The sequence below is a fragment of the Ciconia boyciana genome, chromosome 5 (assembly GCF_034638445.1).
Source record: "Ciconia boyciana chromosome 5, ASM3463844v1, whole genome shotgun sequence".
Taxonomy (NCBI): Eukaryota; Metazoa; Chordata; class Aves; order Ciconiiformes; family Ciconiidae; genus Ciconia; species Ciconia boyciana.
Window position 1 is genome coordinate 10,251,046 of NC_132938.1, and position 18,884 is coordinate 10,269,929.

Sequence of the window (18,884 nt, forward strand, 5' to 3'; positions counted from 1 at the left end):
CAAATAATATTAAACCATCTTCTCTAGAAACAAATCTGAAAATCAAAAGCTCTGTAGCTCCTCCATGGCATCACAACACAGACTATGGCCAGCAGGTATGAGAAGGGACAAGAAAACAAAGCTAGATTCACCGACATATAAAATAATTTTAGAGACACACCCCTTGCTCTGCTGGGTATTAGCATACTGCAGGATTAGTGGGGTGCTTGGATCCCTAGGAATCCAAAGAGATGCCCATTGTAGAAATCGAGGGAAAAAAACAACCTCACAATATTCTCTAGTGTAAGTGCAAGGGGAACTTAAGTTCAGATGCTGGAAGAAGACAGAACAGAGCAAAGATGCCCACACCCTGTTTCAGCACCACCATCCTGAACCATTGGCTGAAGAACAAGCCAGACTGCCACCACTTCCCCTCTCCAGGACAAAATGGAGACAGTCAAGGAATCACACACGAATTAGTATGACGCTTTATGGTGAGAAAAAGCAGACTAATAGCAAGTTTCCTGTTTTCCTTCCTTCCATTTCTTAATTCCTGGTATTGAACATGCTTCTCATAATTATTTAGCTAGATCTAGCTGGGGAACCAAAATATTTTGAAAGCAGGTCCCATAAGGAAATCAACTCCTAAACCACTTAGTTCCTACCTAAAGTTACAGAGCAAACAACGAAATTGAGGATTAAAGTATTTAAATTGTAGAAGGGCACGAGTCACTCATGATGTATTTTAAATCAGTTATTACTGATCTATTTTGAGAGCAGGTGCTTTGCCGGTAGCTCCCACTTTATCACCAGAACAATACAGGTTGGCACATGAGGATGAAAAAGCCAGATTCCTCTTTTCAGGGAATTAATAAAAGTTTGCTAAGATCTTTTAGCATTGGAGAGAGGCAGTGGTAAAAAGTAATCCTACCAGTTAAATTTTACAAAAGCTGCAGGAAATACAAAGACATATTAAGGCATGGAACTATGAGAAGAATTATATTTGAATCTGATTACATCAGATTTTAAATAATCCCATTCCATTTTACTTTAGGACACGATATTCCAATTTATTTTACTTGCCACCAAACTTGAATATGGGAAAATGCAATTTTCAATCTCTTGCTTTTTTTTCTAAAAAGCTACACAGAATAGGATGAGATCCATATTGAAAAGATTTCTTCCCTAACATTTTTTTTTTTTACTTTAATGCATTATTTTTCAAATGTAATCATCTTTTACAGCAGGTACAAGACAGATTGAATTCCCATTTTATAATCCCCTACATACATACGCAAAATTCCAGATATATCAACAAACGTTTTATGCAAATGGAGTGAAGCAACAGGACTCATAGCTGGCCAAGCAACTGTTCTGTACTTTCATTCTGTTTTTCTAATCCTTATACCTGTAAAAAAGTACTAAGATTCTGTCTAAATCATCTCAGGAAATAATTATTACAAGCATCATGAAATTTTGTACCTTAATGCACTTAAATCAAATATTGCAACTGAAGGCAACAGGATATAATAAAGATAATTAAACTTTTTACAAAGCAAGTGTAATACAAATTTTTCAGTATAGCATTTGTTTACCACCTAAATTACATTTAATATTCTTCCTCATGTCTTCAATATTCCTATAATCTCTAGATGCTTCTGCTCCAGAGCACCCAAGATCTACTAACACATCTCCATATATGCCACACTTCCTGAGTCAGTTCAAAAAAAAAAAGTTATTTGTAACTTGTGCAGTACAAGTAAGTTAAACCATAGGTAATTAGAATTTTAATATACACTTCCCAATGGACATAAATCACAATAGCTCAATCTCTGGACTAGTAGCAGTTGTTTGTAAAGAGTTACCTGGCTTCACATAGGCAGCTGGCCATTCTGTCAAAAAGCTAAGTGAAAAAGCCAATTAAACAGATGAGCATCTTTTCCCACATACTCCACTGGTGATACTGGAAGGTTAAGGAAAGAATAGTTGATGGAACTTTGCCATTTAGTGTATAAACACTGAAAGAATTCTACAAGGTGAATTGTTTTTGCTGTTTCAAGATGTGCAATTTCCCAAATTCTCTGATTTTCTACAGGGTTTATTTTATCCTACCACAGGAAAAAAACCAATTCTCCATCACTTTCCTTCCCTCTTCCATTCCTTCTTATGACACCCAGAGCAGAGTAAACTAAATAGGAAATCTGGAATACTTGCTCCCATAATGATTTCAAATCTCAGCTGCTTTGAAACTGGAAGGATGCCAGCCAATTTAGACAGACCATCCAATGCATTGTAAGCAAATTAGTCTTTTCTTTAAAAGAGCTTCAAGAAACATTCAATTTAGTTAATTACAGCATTCTGCTTTGTAAGCTAAGAACGAATGGGTTTGGATACATGGTAGCATTGAGGTTTTGCTCTAATTTAAGCAACAGAAATCAATTAGTTGGAATTGAAGTAGTAAATCTTTCACTTGATCCATCTTTCTACATAAAAGCCTCCGGATTTTAATGTATCCTTTGGTGGCTTTGTGTGTTGTCTTTTGGTTCATTTACATACCGGGATGAGCACAGTTTTGTTTCAGCTGCTCTGTTTAGGCTTTCCAGCAGCACAACAGGCAGCTGCTGCAGAGATTCTGCTTTGGGATTTACTCCAAGTTCCTCATTTCCTGGAAAACAGAGCTCAGTGTTTCACGTAACGGAGAGCACTTATATTTTATTTTGATAGGAAAGATAATGAGTGGTAGTGAGACAATGTATGTAGTTAGCCAAAGTAGAGGACAAAAAGTTGGTTTATTTTTGGCAAGCAGTAATTGGCCATATACTCAATAATCAGAGCATAAAGCTAACAGCAACTGCCGCATTAGCTTTCGGAATAGGTACAAAAAGAAAAGCCAATAACTTCATCTAACTTATGCTCTGAAATGTATGTTTAGAACAACAAAAGGCAGACTTATCTACCCTTTTGTTCATGTCCTTGATAAAAATTATGCTGCTTTTCCATGCTATTAAATGTAAAGTGACCTTCTTGAGGTCTTTTGCAAGATTTCTTCAGAGAAAGATAACTTCCCATGTTGTTCAGTATCCATTTTTTGAATTATCACTAAAATCTATCCAAGGTAACACAGTCTTTGATAATATCACCATGAGCTTAATAGATGGTGTTTTAGCCTCTTCGTTTAAATATATCCTTCACATTTTTCATTTCTTTTTCTGGCTTGATGTTAAGTTGCAGACCTCCTTCAACTTCACATTTATGACAAACAGAAGCAACTGATGAACACAAATTAAGGCCAAATATAAAGGAAGGTTATGTTGTAATTAAAACAATTAGCTACTAGTCAGGTTTTTATGGGTTACTTTCATTAACAGAAGAAACCAATAATAAGGCGACATACTCTTTGATGTAAGGTTTCAGGATTTCAAAGGTCATACAAAGTCCTGGCTTCAGAACCCAGCAGGGTCTCTACAGATGGCTGTTTCACCCATCAGAGATCCAAAGTCTCACTCCAGACGGCAACAAGTTCCACCACCTTCCCTCCAGCCCATCTTGCACAGATCCTAAAGGCCATGCTTTCAGTCTCTTTTTTGCCTGATCGGCTATTTGACTATTTCCCACTGCCAACTGCTAGATGCTCTACTGTCTAAAAGTAACTTAGGATTTTTCTACATGTGAATTTTGTGCAGTAGCTCCTAGTTTAACCTAGCCCACTACAGAGCAGTACCGAAATTCATCATGAATTAAAGGCAACTTGGATCTCCAGCAATTTAAATGCTGTATTGCCCCAGCCCAGCAACAATGATTGTTGCAGTTCGTGTTGAACTGCAATGTCAAAGCTTCTCTTCCTGAACTGTCTTGCTAGTGTGCCCTTGTGAGGGCAGCAAACACTCCAGTCATCACAGGTTTATTAATGGCAATTTTGATCTTACCTCCTGCATATATTCAAAATTTATTATGCATATATTCAAAATTTATTATGCATACACTGAATAATTACATCTCCCAAGTGGAGCAATTGTTACATATGAAGTGGTGAACACTGGCACACCAATTTTCAACCAAAAGAGGTCACAGATATTTGAGCACGGCTTCCACTAAAAGTGGTTCTTTAACAAAGTTACAGTACTTATTTAATGGCTATAATGACATTTTTCACTAAGCCAGTATGCACTCTTTTGACAAATTACATTTAAATGTAACTTACATCTGTTCTGAGTCTCTCTGTCTTTAATACGAAGACCTAATCATGGAATTCATTTCCCTCTTTTGTTACTACCCACCCAAATATAGCTCTCAGTAAATAAGAGAGAAATCCCCATTTACAGAAGGGCTGTTTATAACTAACACCAACTTGAGAGACTACATAAGAACAGCATTGTTACAGGGCATCATCCTCTCTCTGCAGAAAAGAGCATTTTCAGATCTCAAAAAACTAAGTGTTCCTGATGCTACTATAAGAAAAAAACCCACTGTTTTAGACCTCCACATCAAAAAGCCATTAACTAATATTAGACATGACTGTCTTTACTGAAATGAAGTATACCCAAACTTGTACTGAAAGACTGTTCTCAGTACAGAGCTTTTCAGCCAAGCCCCCCTTTATCAGTAAGAGATAACTTAAGAACTTTGTCCACAGTGAATCAAAGTATTACTGGATAAACATCATGGATACAGACATGCTTACAGCAGTGTATACAGACTTAAGCCTTTTCTATAAAGGCTCTAAAATGTTTGTCTTATATTAAAAGACATTTGAAAATAATTCAGTAAGTAACCTGGTACACTAAACATCCCCATTTACGTAGTTTCATAGCAACATAAGAATAAGAGACATTTGCTTTGAACATGGGTATCTGCTGCAATAAACACAAAACGGGCTTTCTCCTCCACCAGTATCAGGCAACTGCCTTCTTACCATGGTACAGTGATGCCAAAACTGCCCTAAAATGTACTTCAAGATCTCCCAAGCACGAAATAATTTCAGCCTGGCACAGAGCTGGCACCGCCTTCTTTATATCACTCCAAAGCTGCTCCGCAGCTGAGGCCACAAGCAGAACAGAGGCAATGTAATCACAACTTACTGCCACCTTTGCTTTGCCTTCCCCTACTGCAGAGAGTGAAAGCATCCTGCATCCCCAACACACTCAGTGCTGAGATGCCGTGGAGCCAGCTTTCCTCCCTATGGTTCTCTGCTGCAAATTAATTCCCTGACCTGCAGTGCACAGCATTTTCAATCCAGTCTGCCCACAGTCTTAGATAATAGGCAGTTTCTTTGAATGACCTATTTGATCCATATGAGCAAGTGGAAACACATGAAAAAGCTTGTTAACATGCGAAACTACAATTAAAGGCTACAGTAGTACACACTATTATGATCTTTTTTCAAAGGAAAAAAGTAATCTTACAGTATTAATCACTCCCTACATAAGATCAAATATGAATCCAAAACACAGAAAGGAAATAAAATCCTTGTTAGTTGATAAAGTTGTACTGATGGCCCAACTTACAGTCAAGCATTTTATATTCCCTAGCCATCATGCTAATCATTCTAAAGTGAAAAATACAACTGACTAAATGTTTCCCAACAACGATGAAGAAAAGCCATTAAATAGACAAGATTTTAAAAGACACAATTAATTACTTTATTTACTAATTAGAAATGTTTATGGCTGCACATTTGTTTTCTACTTAGCTATATCATTCCATTGATCACTTAAAAATTCTGAGGAAAAAAGGTAAATTTAAAAACCTGCAGTTGTAGCTTCAGTCCCAACAGAAGAAAAATCAACTTTTCTGATACTTACAGGCTATTTAGTGTATTTAGCACAATTATACTCAAGTTCTTTTTCTTCATTCACAGTGCTTTGAAGTACAGTAAAAACATATGAAAGGGTTGATAAGCCTGCGTATTTTCAAAAGAAACATTACAAGCTTTCACTCAGTTGCATACCCAAACAGCAAACAGGTACCTGACATCAACTGTTTGAAGATGTCAGGCAGCACAGAGAAGACATCTGTTGGAGCAATGCAAGTCACACAAGTAATCATTACTAGGAGTAATGAAATGACAAATGTAATCAATTATAAAAACAACTGAACTGCAGATGAAACTCCATAGGAAAAAAAACCCAACCAACTTACAAGCTCTATTATCACAAACAGTACAGCAGAAATGTGCATTGTCTGGAATTTAAGGTTAATCTTGACATCATCGTTTAACTAAAAAATGCTTTTCTTCTCAGTTTCACTTTCTTTTCTAAACTGGAACTGTCCCTACTTAAATTAAATGGGAAAAGAATGTATAAGAGAGAATAATTTTCTTTGAACAAGGCTTGGCTCACTCTCCCATCAGTCAACTGCCCAATCCTTCTGGCACAAATTTCTGGCTTTCCTACATCTGCATCAAGTTTCTTAAATATAGACCTTACAAGAATTTCTTTAGAGCCCACCAGCTCTGCTATATTTTAGGAAAAGCCTCACAAACAGGTACAATTCAGAAAACTAGCACGATTCCCTCCTCACCACAGATCAATGAGTAACACCCAAGTGTTCTGATACAACTGAATGGGCTGGAGAGGATCTGCTTTTGGTTCCTACTTCCTCCCTCTACTGTTAACAATATCTTTATCTACTACAGTTTCTGAACTTTGGGAACACAAAGGCTTCTTTCAGTCAACTTCTTCCCTCGATCTCAGTAACTACCCTGCTGTCTCCTTCACTGACCTCCACTAACTAATATATTGACCTCCATTGACCTCCACTAACTAATATAATCTCTCAAGAGTTGCAAATTAAGCAGGTTAGAAAGACTTGGCCATTACTTTAGCTGAAAGTACTCCTGGCTCAATCCACACTGTTTAACCTTTATATCAATTAACAACGTAACATCAGGAATAGATTCTTGCCAACTTCTAACCAATCATTAGGTTTTAGAATCCAACAGGGAGTTTCTTAGAGCTTTAGTCTAACTTGCCTTGTTTAATGAGATCTATTTCTGCGTAATTCTACAAGAAAATGTTCTTCGATGGACAGATGCAATCAAACATGAAAACGTCGCACCTCTGAACTGCCTCACTGTTCACAGTGATTATGGTACATACTCCCAGTTTGCTCTTGTCAAGAATGCTAATGAATACAATTAGTACTTCTTAGATAACTCACTGCCAATCCACTACGACATTATTTTGAGTTATTTAACAGCTCTTCACAGATACCTTCTCATCAAGCGATGCTCATTAATGCTGACTTTCTTTTTAAAAATTGCTTTTTCTTTAGCATGGATGCAATTCAGATAAAGCACAGAATAAAAGGGCATGTTTTTTTTCCTAGAGATTCCTTATTCTCATACCACTTAAACTTATCAGATAATAGGAGACACCTTCAGATAAGTTTTTTACACCTGAAATAGCCACTTTTCATCAAAGATGGGCAGCAAACAGCATATGGCCATTTTGCAGCATAAGCATTAGGCAGCAAGGCCAACTTGAGAAGTTAGCCCCTTATCTCACCTACTTTGCAGCTTTTGTTCCTGTCTCCAGGCTGTCACAGGCTGTCTCACCAGCACTCTCAGCTTACTTGTACAGGGGGCATATGTGAATGGTTTCAGTGCACTGATCCACAGTAACCTAGGTCATTTTGCTGTTAAAGTTCACAAAATGACTCTGCAAATACGTATATCAGTACAGCTGAAGATGTCGTTTCCTAGAGGTCTAAAGCTGACCACAGTGTACTTAAACTGGCTGTGGATAAGGACCTATACACCCACCCCTCTCTGCGGACACTGCTCTCGCTGTATGTCAGCACTTCCATACCATCGTGCATCCACATGGACAGTGAACCAACGTGGACCATTTGGTTGAGATACAGCAACTCCACCAAAGCCTCTTCTGCAGCCAGGTGATCCCACCCACTCCATGGCTGCTCACTCACTGCTGGAACACAAGCTGGGGTTCCTGGAGCACAGGGACTAGTGCTGGCAGGAAGCAAGGACAGACAAGGTTGCCTCTTTTGATGGCAGCACAGTCTCAAATCAGTTGAAGCTAATGGGAAGCTGTGCTTTGAGGGGGTGCCATGCTGAAGTGTGGGAATAGGAATAAGAATAGTGTAAATTTGGAACAGAAAAACCTTTAAATTGACACTGCCAATGGACCATGGAATTATGCCTAAGGAACTATGTGTGATAACACAGATACACATGTTTGTGCAGATTTTTTTATAAAAATCAAAGTTTATTTATCTTGTTTGTCCATACTCAACCACATATCAAATCAATAAAGCAGAGAGATTTACTGAAACTAAAATGTTTATAACATTTCTACCAAGTGCCAAAGGGCTTGCTTGAATCAAAGACTGGGCAATCCACATGCACAGCTGCCGAAATTATCATAGGACTCTGACCAAAACCACCCAAATTTATGTAATTTTTTTTCTGAAATCACTCTATGCATTTCCATTAATACAGTTATAAAACCTAGCAGCGTTAATCCACAGCACTGGTGGATTTAAAAACCTTTACCTACTAGGAGAGAAAGAACACACTTTGCATTGAAAAACAATGGAAAATCTGATTTCACTGAATGCAGAGTTAAATGAGAGAGTTATGTTGAAGTTCTGCAGCTGTAGACAAAAGACAAAGAAAGGCCAATATGGTATTATACCACCAATAAAGAGTTATATCCAACAGTAGTTCAACTTAAAACTGCAGAGCCCAAATCTTTGGAGACATCTATTCTAACACAGAGTGTTCAGGCCTAGGATAATTTCTACTATCTGTATATTTTAAATGAGTGATTTAAGGACCTCCTATAAAATTTACATAAAGATAATGCTGCCTTCCTTGTTGAGGAATGCCCTCAACATTTTATTTTCTCAATTATAAAATATGATGTACTTTTAGACTCTTATTTGCATTGCAGAATAAGCCAGACAACCACAAATACGTTAATTAGATCTACTGAGAGAACTCTTCACATTCCAGCTACAGGGTTAAATTATTTTCCAGTCATATTTGTAAAATCCCTATGGAGGACAATAGTACAAATAATAAACAGGGCTGACACTGAGGCCAGAAGTTTGTAGGAAGGTGTGAAAGTGGAAAATATTTTTTAATGCCAGTTATCACACAAGTCAAAAGTAGACATGACTCTGCAAGCCTGCTAGAATTCATCCCTGTTTATTTAATGGTTGGATGGTCACATCCAGAGGGTAGTCATCAATGGCTGAATGTCCAGATGGAGATCAGTGACAAGTGGTGTCCCTCAGGGGTCCCTACTGGGACCAGTGCTGTTTAATATCTTCATCAATGACACAGACAGTGGGATTGAGTGCACCCTCAGCAAGTTTGCAGGTGACACCAAGCTGAGTGGTACGGTTGACACACCTGAGGGATGGGATGCCTTCCAGAGGGACCTGAACAAGCTCAAGAAGTAGGCCCATGTGAACCTCATGAGGTTCAACAAGGCCAAGTGTAAGGTCCTGTGCCTGGGTTGGGGCAACACCCAGTATCAGTACAGGCTGGGGGATGAAAGGATTGAGAGCAGCCCTGCCAAAAAGAACTTGAGGGAATTGGTGGATGAAAAGCTGGACATAAGCCAGCAATGTGCGCTCACAGCCCAGAAGGCCAACCATATCCTGGGCTGCATCAAAAGAAGCGTGGCCAGCAGGTCAATGGAGGTGATTCTGCCCCTCTGCTCCGCTCTGGTGAGACCCCACCTGGAATACTGCGTCCAGCTCTGGAGCCCTCAGCACAGGAAAGACATGGACCTATTGGAGCAGGTCCAGAGGAGGGCCACAAAAATGATCAGAGGGGTGGAACACCTCTCCTATGAGGAAAGTCAGAGAGTTGGGGTTGTTCAGCCTGGAGAAGAGAAGGCTCCGGGAAGACCTTATTGTGGCCTTTCAATACTTAAAGGGGCTTATAAGAAAGATGGGGACAGACTTTTTAGCAGGGCCTGTTGCAATAAACAAGGGGTAATGGTTTGAAACTAAAAGAGGGTAGATTCAGACTAGGTATATAAGGAAGAAATTTTTTATGATGAGGGTGGTGAAACACTGGAACAGGTTGCCCAGAGAGGTGGTAGATGCCCCATGCCTGGAAACATTCAAGGTCAGGTTGAATGGGGCTCTGAGCAACCTGATCTGGTTGAAGATGTCCCCACTCATTGCAGGGGGGTTGGACTGGATGACCTTTAAAGGTCCCTTCCAACCCAAACTATTCTATGATTCTATGAGACTACATCAGGCCTAACCATAAACAAACAACAAAAAAGAAAACCAAACAAAGACCTTCTCAAAGTACCAGAACAATTCTAAAGCAAAAGTTACAAAAGCTTACGTCAATAAGACAGTTTATCTCAGTGCCTCAGCTGCACAAATCAATTCAACAGGCTTTGCAGCCTAAAGATGATCACTTATGCTTCTACATGAACTACTACACTGTTTTATTATGAAGACTATGTAAGCAGAACAACAACAACTTTAGCAGTAGTTACAGATACCCTGGGGCACCTGAGAAATCAAAGAATACAAATATCTGTTGCTTGGTATTTGCTTAAGCAATCTTCATGCACAGAAACCTTGAGAACTGAAAAAGTATTCTCAGGGCAAAACCAAGAATTTATATTGTGTATATCATACCACAGTATCAAGAGCACTACATTTTTTTAAATTAAATTCTGGGCTTATTTCTGAACTATGGAACAAGGAGCAGTATCGGAATATAAAGGAAGTTAGCTTTATTTGCTTCGCAGCAGGAAGAACCATGTACTTGGGGTAATACTGCTGTTTGTCTCAATGCTACTTTTAAAAGTGTTGAAAAAATAGCACTACTATGTAAAAACTGAAAAACCAGCAGGAGAGAGCAGATTGCATAAGCAAAAAGGTAAGCGTTCTTAACCTCCACAGCACACTTTCTGCATATTTCATTTCACACAAGTATTTACTTCCCAAAGCCTTTAAGATGGGAAGCTTTTATGTGTGCAAGTAGTGCAAAAGCATGTAGTAGCAAAGCCCACTATTCAATGCCTGCTCTCCAACATCACACTTTTCCTTATCACAAGCTGTTTTCATATCAGCCATTTCAAACTTCTTTGAAGCAATACTAACTCACCAATACATGTAATGCTTTCAAAAATGAACACTTTTTAAAAATGACTGTCTTAAAATCTGCATTTTTTTCCACCAAGAACATTGTGCTGCAATGAGCTAACGCAAATTCTTTCCAAAGCATAAGTTTGAGGCAGAAGACAGTTGCTGTATCTTTACACCACAAAAGGAACTTGGAGTTATGACTGAATTATTTAAGCTTCTCCTTCTCTCTGTCTAATTATAAAGTTACAATGACTGAACAAGCTACCCTAATGGGTAACAGTTTATTTTCTTCCCACCACCTTGAACACCAGCCATTCAATTAGCAGTTTATTGTTAAATTATACACTAACAGTAACAACAGGGCAGTCTGAAATTCATCTATTCTCTAAAACTCCAAAATATTTTGTAATCCCTCCTTCTGATATGTAGAAGTCCTTGTTGCGCCCAATGCATAATATATGTAGATATCTATGTAGACAAACATCTAAAGGCTTCCTTTTGTTTAATGAAAACTTATGACAACTTGACACATAAGAAAACAAGGTTGCACAATATTCCACAAAATATTTGTCATAATAATCCATTATTCATATTTGAAATATGTATAAACACAGAGTTTTATAGTATTGGTGTTGTATCCCTTCAAAATAGATTAAATAGTTAATGATTTATGAATTATTTCACACAGAAAAAGCCAGCCTTTATTTTAACTTGTAAGAATGTTAAGGTCACAATTAAATTCCAGTGCTAAGAACTGTCTCTAAAAAATAATTTGCCTTCTTGTCTTTCTTATCATACTTCCCCAGCATTAAAGAAAAATTAAATGAAAGAAAGGGGGTTTTTCTTATATGATTAAGTGAAAAAGTGTCTAATGGAAGAAAACAGACTTAATCCCCAAGTACAGAAATATCACCAAATAAATAATTTGCATGTATTGTTGATCTTGCTAACTTGGTGCTAACCATGTGCATATGGGGGAAAGAAGGCAAATTGCAGCATATTGAAGTCATGAGACTACATAAACAATTCAGTGGCTGATACTAGAATTTATCCTTCTTTGCAACAGTAAAAAAAAAAATAAAAAGGAGAAATATAGCAGAGCTGACAGCAATCCTCTGATGGCACTGCTGAAGAATGTGGAAGAGCTATAGAGCCCCTGACAGTCAGACATGTCACATTACATTAATTTCTACAGAAGTGGATCTGGTATAGTCTCACACTTCACAAATGCTGAGAAAAGTCAGTTTTAAAATGACCTGGCTCCACTGTCCTCATTTAGCCTTCAAATGCTCTGGGAATTACACCAGTGTGTCTCAGGTTCACTATGTCAATATTCAATCAAGATACCAACATGACAATTTTTCTTAATACAAAAAGTATGATCTAGGGCAGATAATCATGCATTAAGAAATGAAACATCATCTTATCTTGTTAAATAGAATGTTAGAAGACTTCATAACCTCAGAAATTAAGAGCCTTCTATAGCCGGGTTCTCTTTGACAAAGAAGAAAATATAATATTTTTTTAAATTAGAACAAAACTTGTAACATCTGGACCAAAAAGAATACTGTTCTAATTGAAGTATAGATAAAATATTAATCTTGCTCTCCTCTTATCTCCTCACGTTTTAAATGGATGACTACCTCATCTTCCACCAAAGACGGTGTTTTTCCATAGGAGTTTGCATGCGATGAATGCGGTCATTGTGAGCAGATGGTGCAGCATAACCTCGCATCACAGCCCCTTCAATAACAACCTATGACTTCCCCAGCATGCACTATTTAATATAATCACATCCCTTTTTTCACTAATAAAAGATTAATTGTATTTTGTATACAAAGACAAGTTCCCTTTTCATTATTTAGCAACTTGTCAATCGAGCTTCAGTTTCACCCTTGTGCATTATTGATTGCCACCTGTGTTGTCATTCCATGCTACACCAACTTTTATTTATTTTTAAAAAAAAAAATTAAAAACCACACTCTGAAGATCCTTTCCATTTCCCACTACAGAGAAATCCACACATGTTCTATGAAAGAGTTCACTGCAGCTCAGTCGTGGTTCTCCTCCACTCGGGAAATTCTACTAAGCAATTTGCAAACCCTGCAACAACTTCAGCATTGTGTGTGGTGGTGGTGTTTTGTTTTTTTGGGGGGTTGTTATAGTTTTTTTGGTTTTTGTTTTTGTTTTTTTTAATTAAGAAATCTGGAAATCTACCCATGTACATGGTGCAAGCTGAGGTGAAAGGCAACTGGACTTGCCTTCCGTGTATCAGGCAGAAATTGGTAACTACCTCCTGAAGTGACCCATTATCAAACATCACTGCTTCAATGAGACAGTAAAGAATATCAGAGGAAGAGCTTCCCTCACTTTTAGACTTGTCTTATCCATCCATCTCCAGCTTCAGAAAGCAAATAATGTTTTTAAGCTTTTAAGATATGCAAAAAGCATTATTTTTTTTTAATTAAAATTTTGATTTTGATTCAACAAGGCCAAGTATAAGGTTCTGTACCTGGGTTGGGGCAATCCTGAACATGGATACAGTCTGGGCGATGAGTGGCTTGAGAGCAGCCCTGCGGAGAAGGACCTGGGGGTATTGGTGGATGAGAAACAGTACAAGCTGGCAATGTGTGCTTGCAGCCCAGAAAGCCAACCATATCCTGGGCTGACTCAAAAGAAGCGTGGCCAGCAGGTCAAGGGAGAGATTCTTGCCCTCTGCTCTGCTCTTGTGAGACCTCGCCTGGAGTACTGCGTCCAGCTCTGGGGCTCCCAGCATAAGACAGACATGGACCTGCTCGAGTGGGTCCAGAGGAGGGCCACAAAGATGATCACAGGGCTGGAACAACTGTCCTGTGAGGATGGGCTGAGAGAGTTGAGGTTGTTTAGACTAGAGAAGAGAAAGCTCTGGGAACACCTTAGAGCAGCCTTCCAGTACTTAAAGGGGGCCTACAGGAAAGATGGGGAGGGACACTTGATCAGGGACTGTAGTGATAGGACGAGGGGTAACGGTTTTAAACTGAAAGAGGGTAAATTTAGATTAGATATAAGGAAGAAATTCTTCACTATGCAGGTGGTGAGACACTGGAACATGTTGCCCAGAGAAGTTGTGGATGCCCCATCCCTGGAAGTCTTCAAGGCCAGGTTGGATGGGACTTTGAGCAACCTGGTCTAGTGGAAGGTGTTCCTGCCCATGGCAGAGGGGTTGGAACTAGATGATCTTTAAGGTCCCTTCCTACCCAAACCATTCTATGGTTCTACAATTTTAGCATGCCACTCTGTGACAAAGAACATTCCCCAGATGGGCTCCCGGCAGCATTTTATCCTCTACCATCTTATTACTCATAGTTTCCCACAGACCATTTTTACCCTCTTTCCACACTCTACAGTAAGCTCCTTCAGCCTGTAGGTTCGAACCACTCTAACATGTACTCCTTTACAATAAGGGCAAAGCTTTCTTTTCACTGACACTGCAATCTCAGCTCATCTTGTGATGATGCTTTCAGTTGGTAAATTGAGCTGGAAGAAATACGGTGATAAGTCTGGTTGAAACACAGCATTTTTTATAACATTCACCATGTATTTTATATTGCTACAGAAATTGAGACAGACAAGTGATAACAACACAACACTGAAATATGCTTCAGCTTTCTCTAAGGGCTCTGATTCCTCAGCAACATTAACTTATACTGTGATAGATAATGAGGTTCAGATTCATACATGTCTGCTTCTCACCCACTATACAGAGGAGTGACCTATGCATGAAGCAGCCCACTAAAGGCTACATTTTAAAGCCTAATGTTACCGCCAACTGAAGCTGCTGAGAGCTGACTTGAAAGTGCTGGACTGCCAATTGCAGTAATTCAAGAGGTGCTTCCCAAGTAGGCAAATAGCAGGAAAAGAGTGAAGAGCCAGTATAACATACCACCAGTCAACATGGTGTCAATCACTCTTACCAGTGAGCCAGAAACAGTAATGTTTCACAAATATTATGAATTCCCCATTTTACTATTGTATGGTCCAGTGCGAGGGGTAACACAGCCAGGCAAGTCTATAGTTTGCTTCAGGACAGTGCCCTGACAGGGGCAAATTCCTTCCTGGTGCACTTTAGCAGATCAAATTACACATTGCTGAGACACAATCTGCAATTCAAGGAATAATTTTGGCAAAGCCATGCTGGGAACCGACTCATGCTATTCTGAGACCTTGCTACTGTACACAGAGAAATAATTCTCAGTGTACTGAAACAGCAAGCAAGTACTATGATCCGGAAAATACCTTCATAATATAAAGTACTTAAACACAGGTTCAGTGTTTACCTATCAAGTCCTAACAAAATCTCTGGGTTAGAAACAAAGGAGTTTTTTTACTCTTTACTCTTAAACAAAACCAATGAAGTTCTGTAATATGTTTATTAAACCTAAATTATTTTTAAACTTAATTCCATTTAAATAGCTGAGAAATTGTTTTAAACCAGTTTATCAACTCAAGTAACAAGATATTAATCAATGTGAAAATAGCAATGATCAAGGCAAATTAATTTAGAGAATGATCGCAAATGCATGATTAATTAAAAAATGTACACAAAATACCATTACTTCTTATGAAATTCAATACCGTGTAATGTTGGGAGCAGCATAGAAAAGGACACTTTTTATAACCCTAATATAAAAATATTTCAATTAATTATTTGTGTTGCAGGGAAAAAACATCAGATGAACCAGCACTGCATACTACTCAAGATTCACAGATGCAAACATGTTTTTCTTAAGAAAAAAAAAATTACTTCCCCTCTATTACCATCAATCAAGTTCAGCAAACCAAAGTATGACTTCCTACCTACCCTTTTTTTTCATTTACAAAAAACTTCTAGCTTTTCATCATGCATCCCTGCACACTTAAGTTACTGTAAATTTTAACAGAAACCATGAGAGGAAGAAGTGGTTTATTCTGTTGGACAGGTATTAACCGCACAATAAATGCAAGATACTGTATTAATAGATGTGTTCTTAAAATATTCTACCACTGACATGTGAACACCAAAGAAAAACAAGGGATGCCATTTTTATAATAGGCTACCATAACTGGAAAAAAGTGTTATATCACATTAATGAAAATGAAAAGTGAAGCTTTGAAAACCATTACCTTGATTCTTACTCATAGATACACGCTACTCAGCATCATGTTATACAGTCAACTCACAGCATTTGAAATGCAAGTTGCAAGATCTTCAGAAGTTTTGAAAAGTTAATTTACTATGGAAACTGATTTTTATCCTCAAACAGTACTAAGGCAAACAGTGTAGGACAACATTTAGAGTTGCAGTTCTTTACTAAGGAAGCATCAACAGTCCTGAAGACTGAAGTTCTCTACATATCCATGGGAACACCACAATGCACCAGACCTTCAACTTGCCTTGACTAATACTGCTGGTTTTGTTAAGATAGAAAACATTAACTGTGTCCACTATAAAGCATTACATCCTTTAGGCAGAGTCCATTTGTTTTGTCTGAATGTGTTCACATACTATAGTAAACTTCGAGCTCTTTAACAACAGTACCAAAAGTTGAAAATACAAAGATATAAAACTTGGCTCTTCAGATGTAGTTAAGATCCAACAGAATATAACCTCTAAAAAGAACCACAGTTTGTAAGACTTGTTGGTCTTTCAGAAAAATCACACTAATTTAAAGACATTTCTCTCCTCTAGTTAATAAAACAAAATAAAATTTCAAAACATGACCTGTTAATCAAGCAGACACTATCAGTAAATAATCTGAAAATAAGCAACCCAGGAACAATGAATTAATTTTGAAACCAGATGAAAAGGCAGAAGGTCAAGGGATTTTAGAAATCTTTGTCCCTAAGAAATACTAAAATCTGATAGAAAGACTATGCCTCTGTAAACTTTATGGAGATAAAAATTTGGGATTATCTGGAAACCTTAATAATACAAGGAAAGTCAAGGACAATAGGAAAAAAAGAAATCATGCAAAGACTGGGAGTCTGGTTAACTGTGTTCTGTGGTCACACGTTCTTGCGTTGCTTGAAGAGTCAGAAAGAGCACATTTCTAAAAAAAAGTCTCAGAATTGACTGATTGTTGTTGCACATATCACAGAGGTATTGCACAATGTAGCTGCTAGCCTACTTTCACATGCACAACCTTCCATTACAACCATTTTGACCCCAGAGCTTGCCATTGGTTCTCCATCTTCCTCAAACTCCTCCATACCTTAGGCTAAAACCAATTTTTCCTCTTACCATACCATATTTGATGAGCAAATTCCGAACAAATTTGATGAAGTACATTCCGAACCCTTACTAAAATACTGCTCCTTCTCTTGTTTAGCATTTACCTGACAAATTCTTAAAAGGAAAAACCAAAAAACATTGCTTTTACACAAAGTACTAGAAAATAATGTAAATCCTCATTAACAAAGCCATTTTTGACATGACATTTGATGATGATCTGACCTATTCTGCAGAACTTTGAAAATTAGAAATTACAAAAATAGCTACATGAAAAAATAAGACCATCTCCATCTTTTCTTTCAGCTCTAGCAACAGATTGTTTTAGTAACAGCAATCTGTTTGACAAATGAAAAAGAAGAATTTACCAGGCATCAGAAGGTATTAAGAGTCACAAGGTGGTGAGTCACTGTATAACAAGCCAAGAAAACTGACCAAGGAGCTATCAGAGTCTGCATTTCTTGCATTCCTACAGGTGAAGCATTCAGAGAAGCTACCTTTTGAACAGAACAGCTCCTCAGGTCTGCCTATACTACAAGAAACAAATTGGAAAGCCCATGCACCTGCAGAGAAACAGGGACTAAATTGTCATCTCCAGGGATAAAACAACAAACAAGGAGATTATCTTGCACCATGATATTGTTCATCCAGCCTTATTACCAGAAAACTTTTCCTAATAAAACAGTCTGGAAAGAATTTGCCTAGAAAGTTTGTGGAGAAAGTTTGTGGGAATTTGCCTAGAAAGTTTGTGTCCATTACTGGAGGTGTGTAAGAACGAGTCAGACAAATATTTGTGAAAAGGGATGTATAGCTGATCCATCACAGGGAAGACTGAAGTCAATGACCTTTCAAGATAACTCTCACACCTATTTTTTTCCCCTCCAAGTCACTGAATTTTGTTACTAAACTCACAGTTTCCAGTTTGGTAAATCCTTAAACTCCACATTTTTCTCTAGTGACAGTACAGTAGGAAACCGTGAAGATATTCAAAGTAGACAGAAGTATTAAAATTGTTTCTGACATAACAATACATTGACTGTCAACTCTTTCTCTGTAAGCGCTCTTCAAAAAACTGCATTTTTAAAATTTAGTTTTCTTGCAAGCAAGCACATAACACCTGACATCTCTTTTCAACAGACTCATCTTAACTCAATTACTGATGAAAATTTTCCACATAATGAAGTTTGGTACATTTTACTACTAGTAACAGTAAGAAATTCTAGCAAGGGGAGAATCAAAATACATCCTTTACACTTAACTGCCATTTTTTACTTGGTGGAGACATAAATGAATCTTTATTACTATGGTCTTTCCACTTACAATTCTCCTGAGCTGACAGCAAGTGTTTATTTCTCATACAGAAATCTTCCTACCACCTGAGCATGGTGTATTCTGGACTTGAGCCTACTTTGGTTTAAAGTGTTTTTCTTGGATGTGACTGGGAGAAGTAGTATCAAAGCATTTGTGCAAGTACGAAGTATACCACAAAAGTAGTTTCTACCTCTAAAAATTATTGAAAAATTTGGTATAGAATAGCATACAGGGTGACAGGGAAAGTTATATTTTCTCAATT

The 18,884-nt window shown here is 37.9% G+C and overlaps 1 protein-coding gene across 6 annotated transcripts in view; it reads right to left on the minus strand.

Annotated features, from left to right (window-relative positions):
• The window catches only part of ZFYVE28 (zinc finger FYVE-type containing 28), a 162,710-nt gene that overhangs the window by 62,244 nt on the left and 81,582 nt on the right, over window positions 1–18,884 (minus strand). The gene's annotated exons all lie outside the window — the stretch shown is intronic.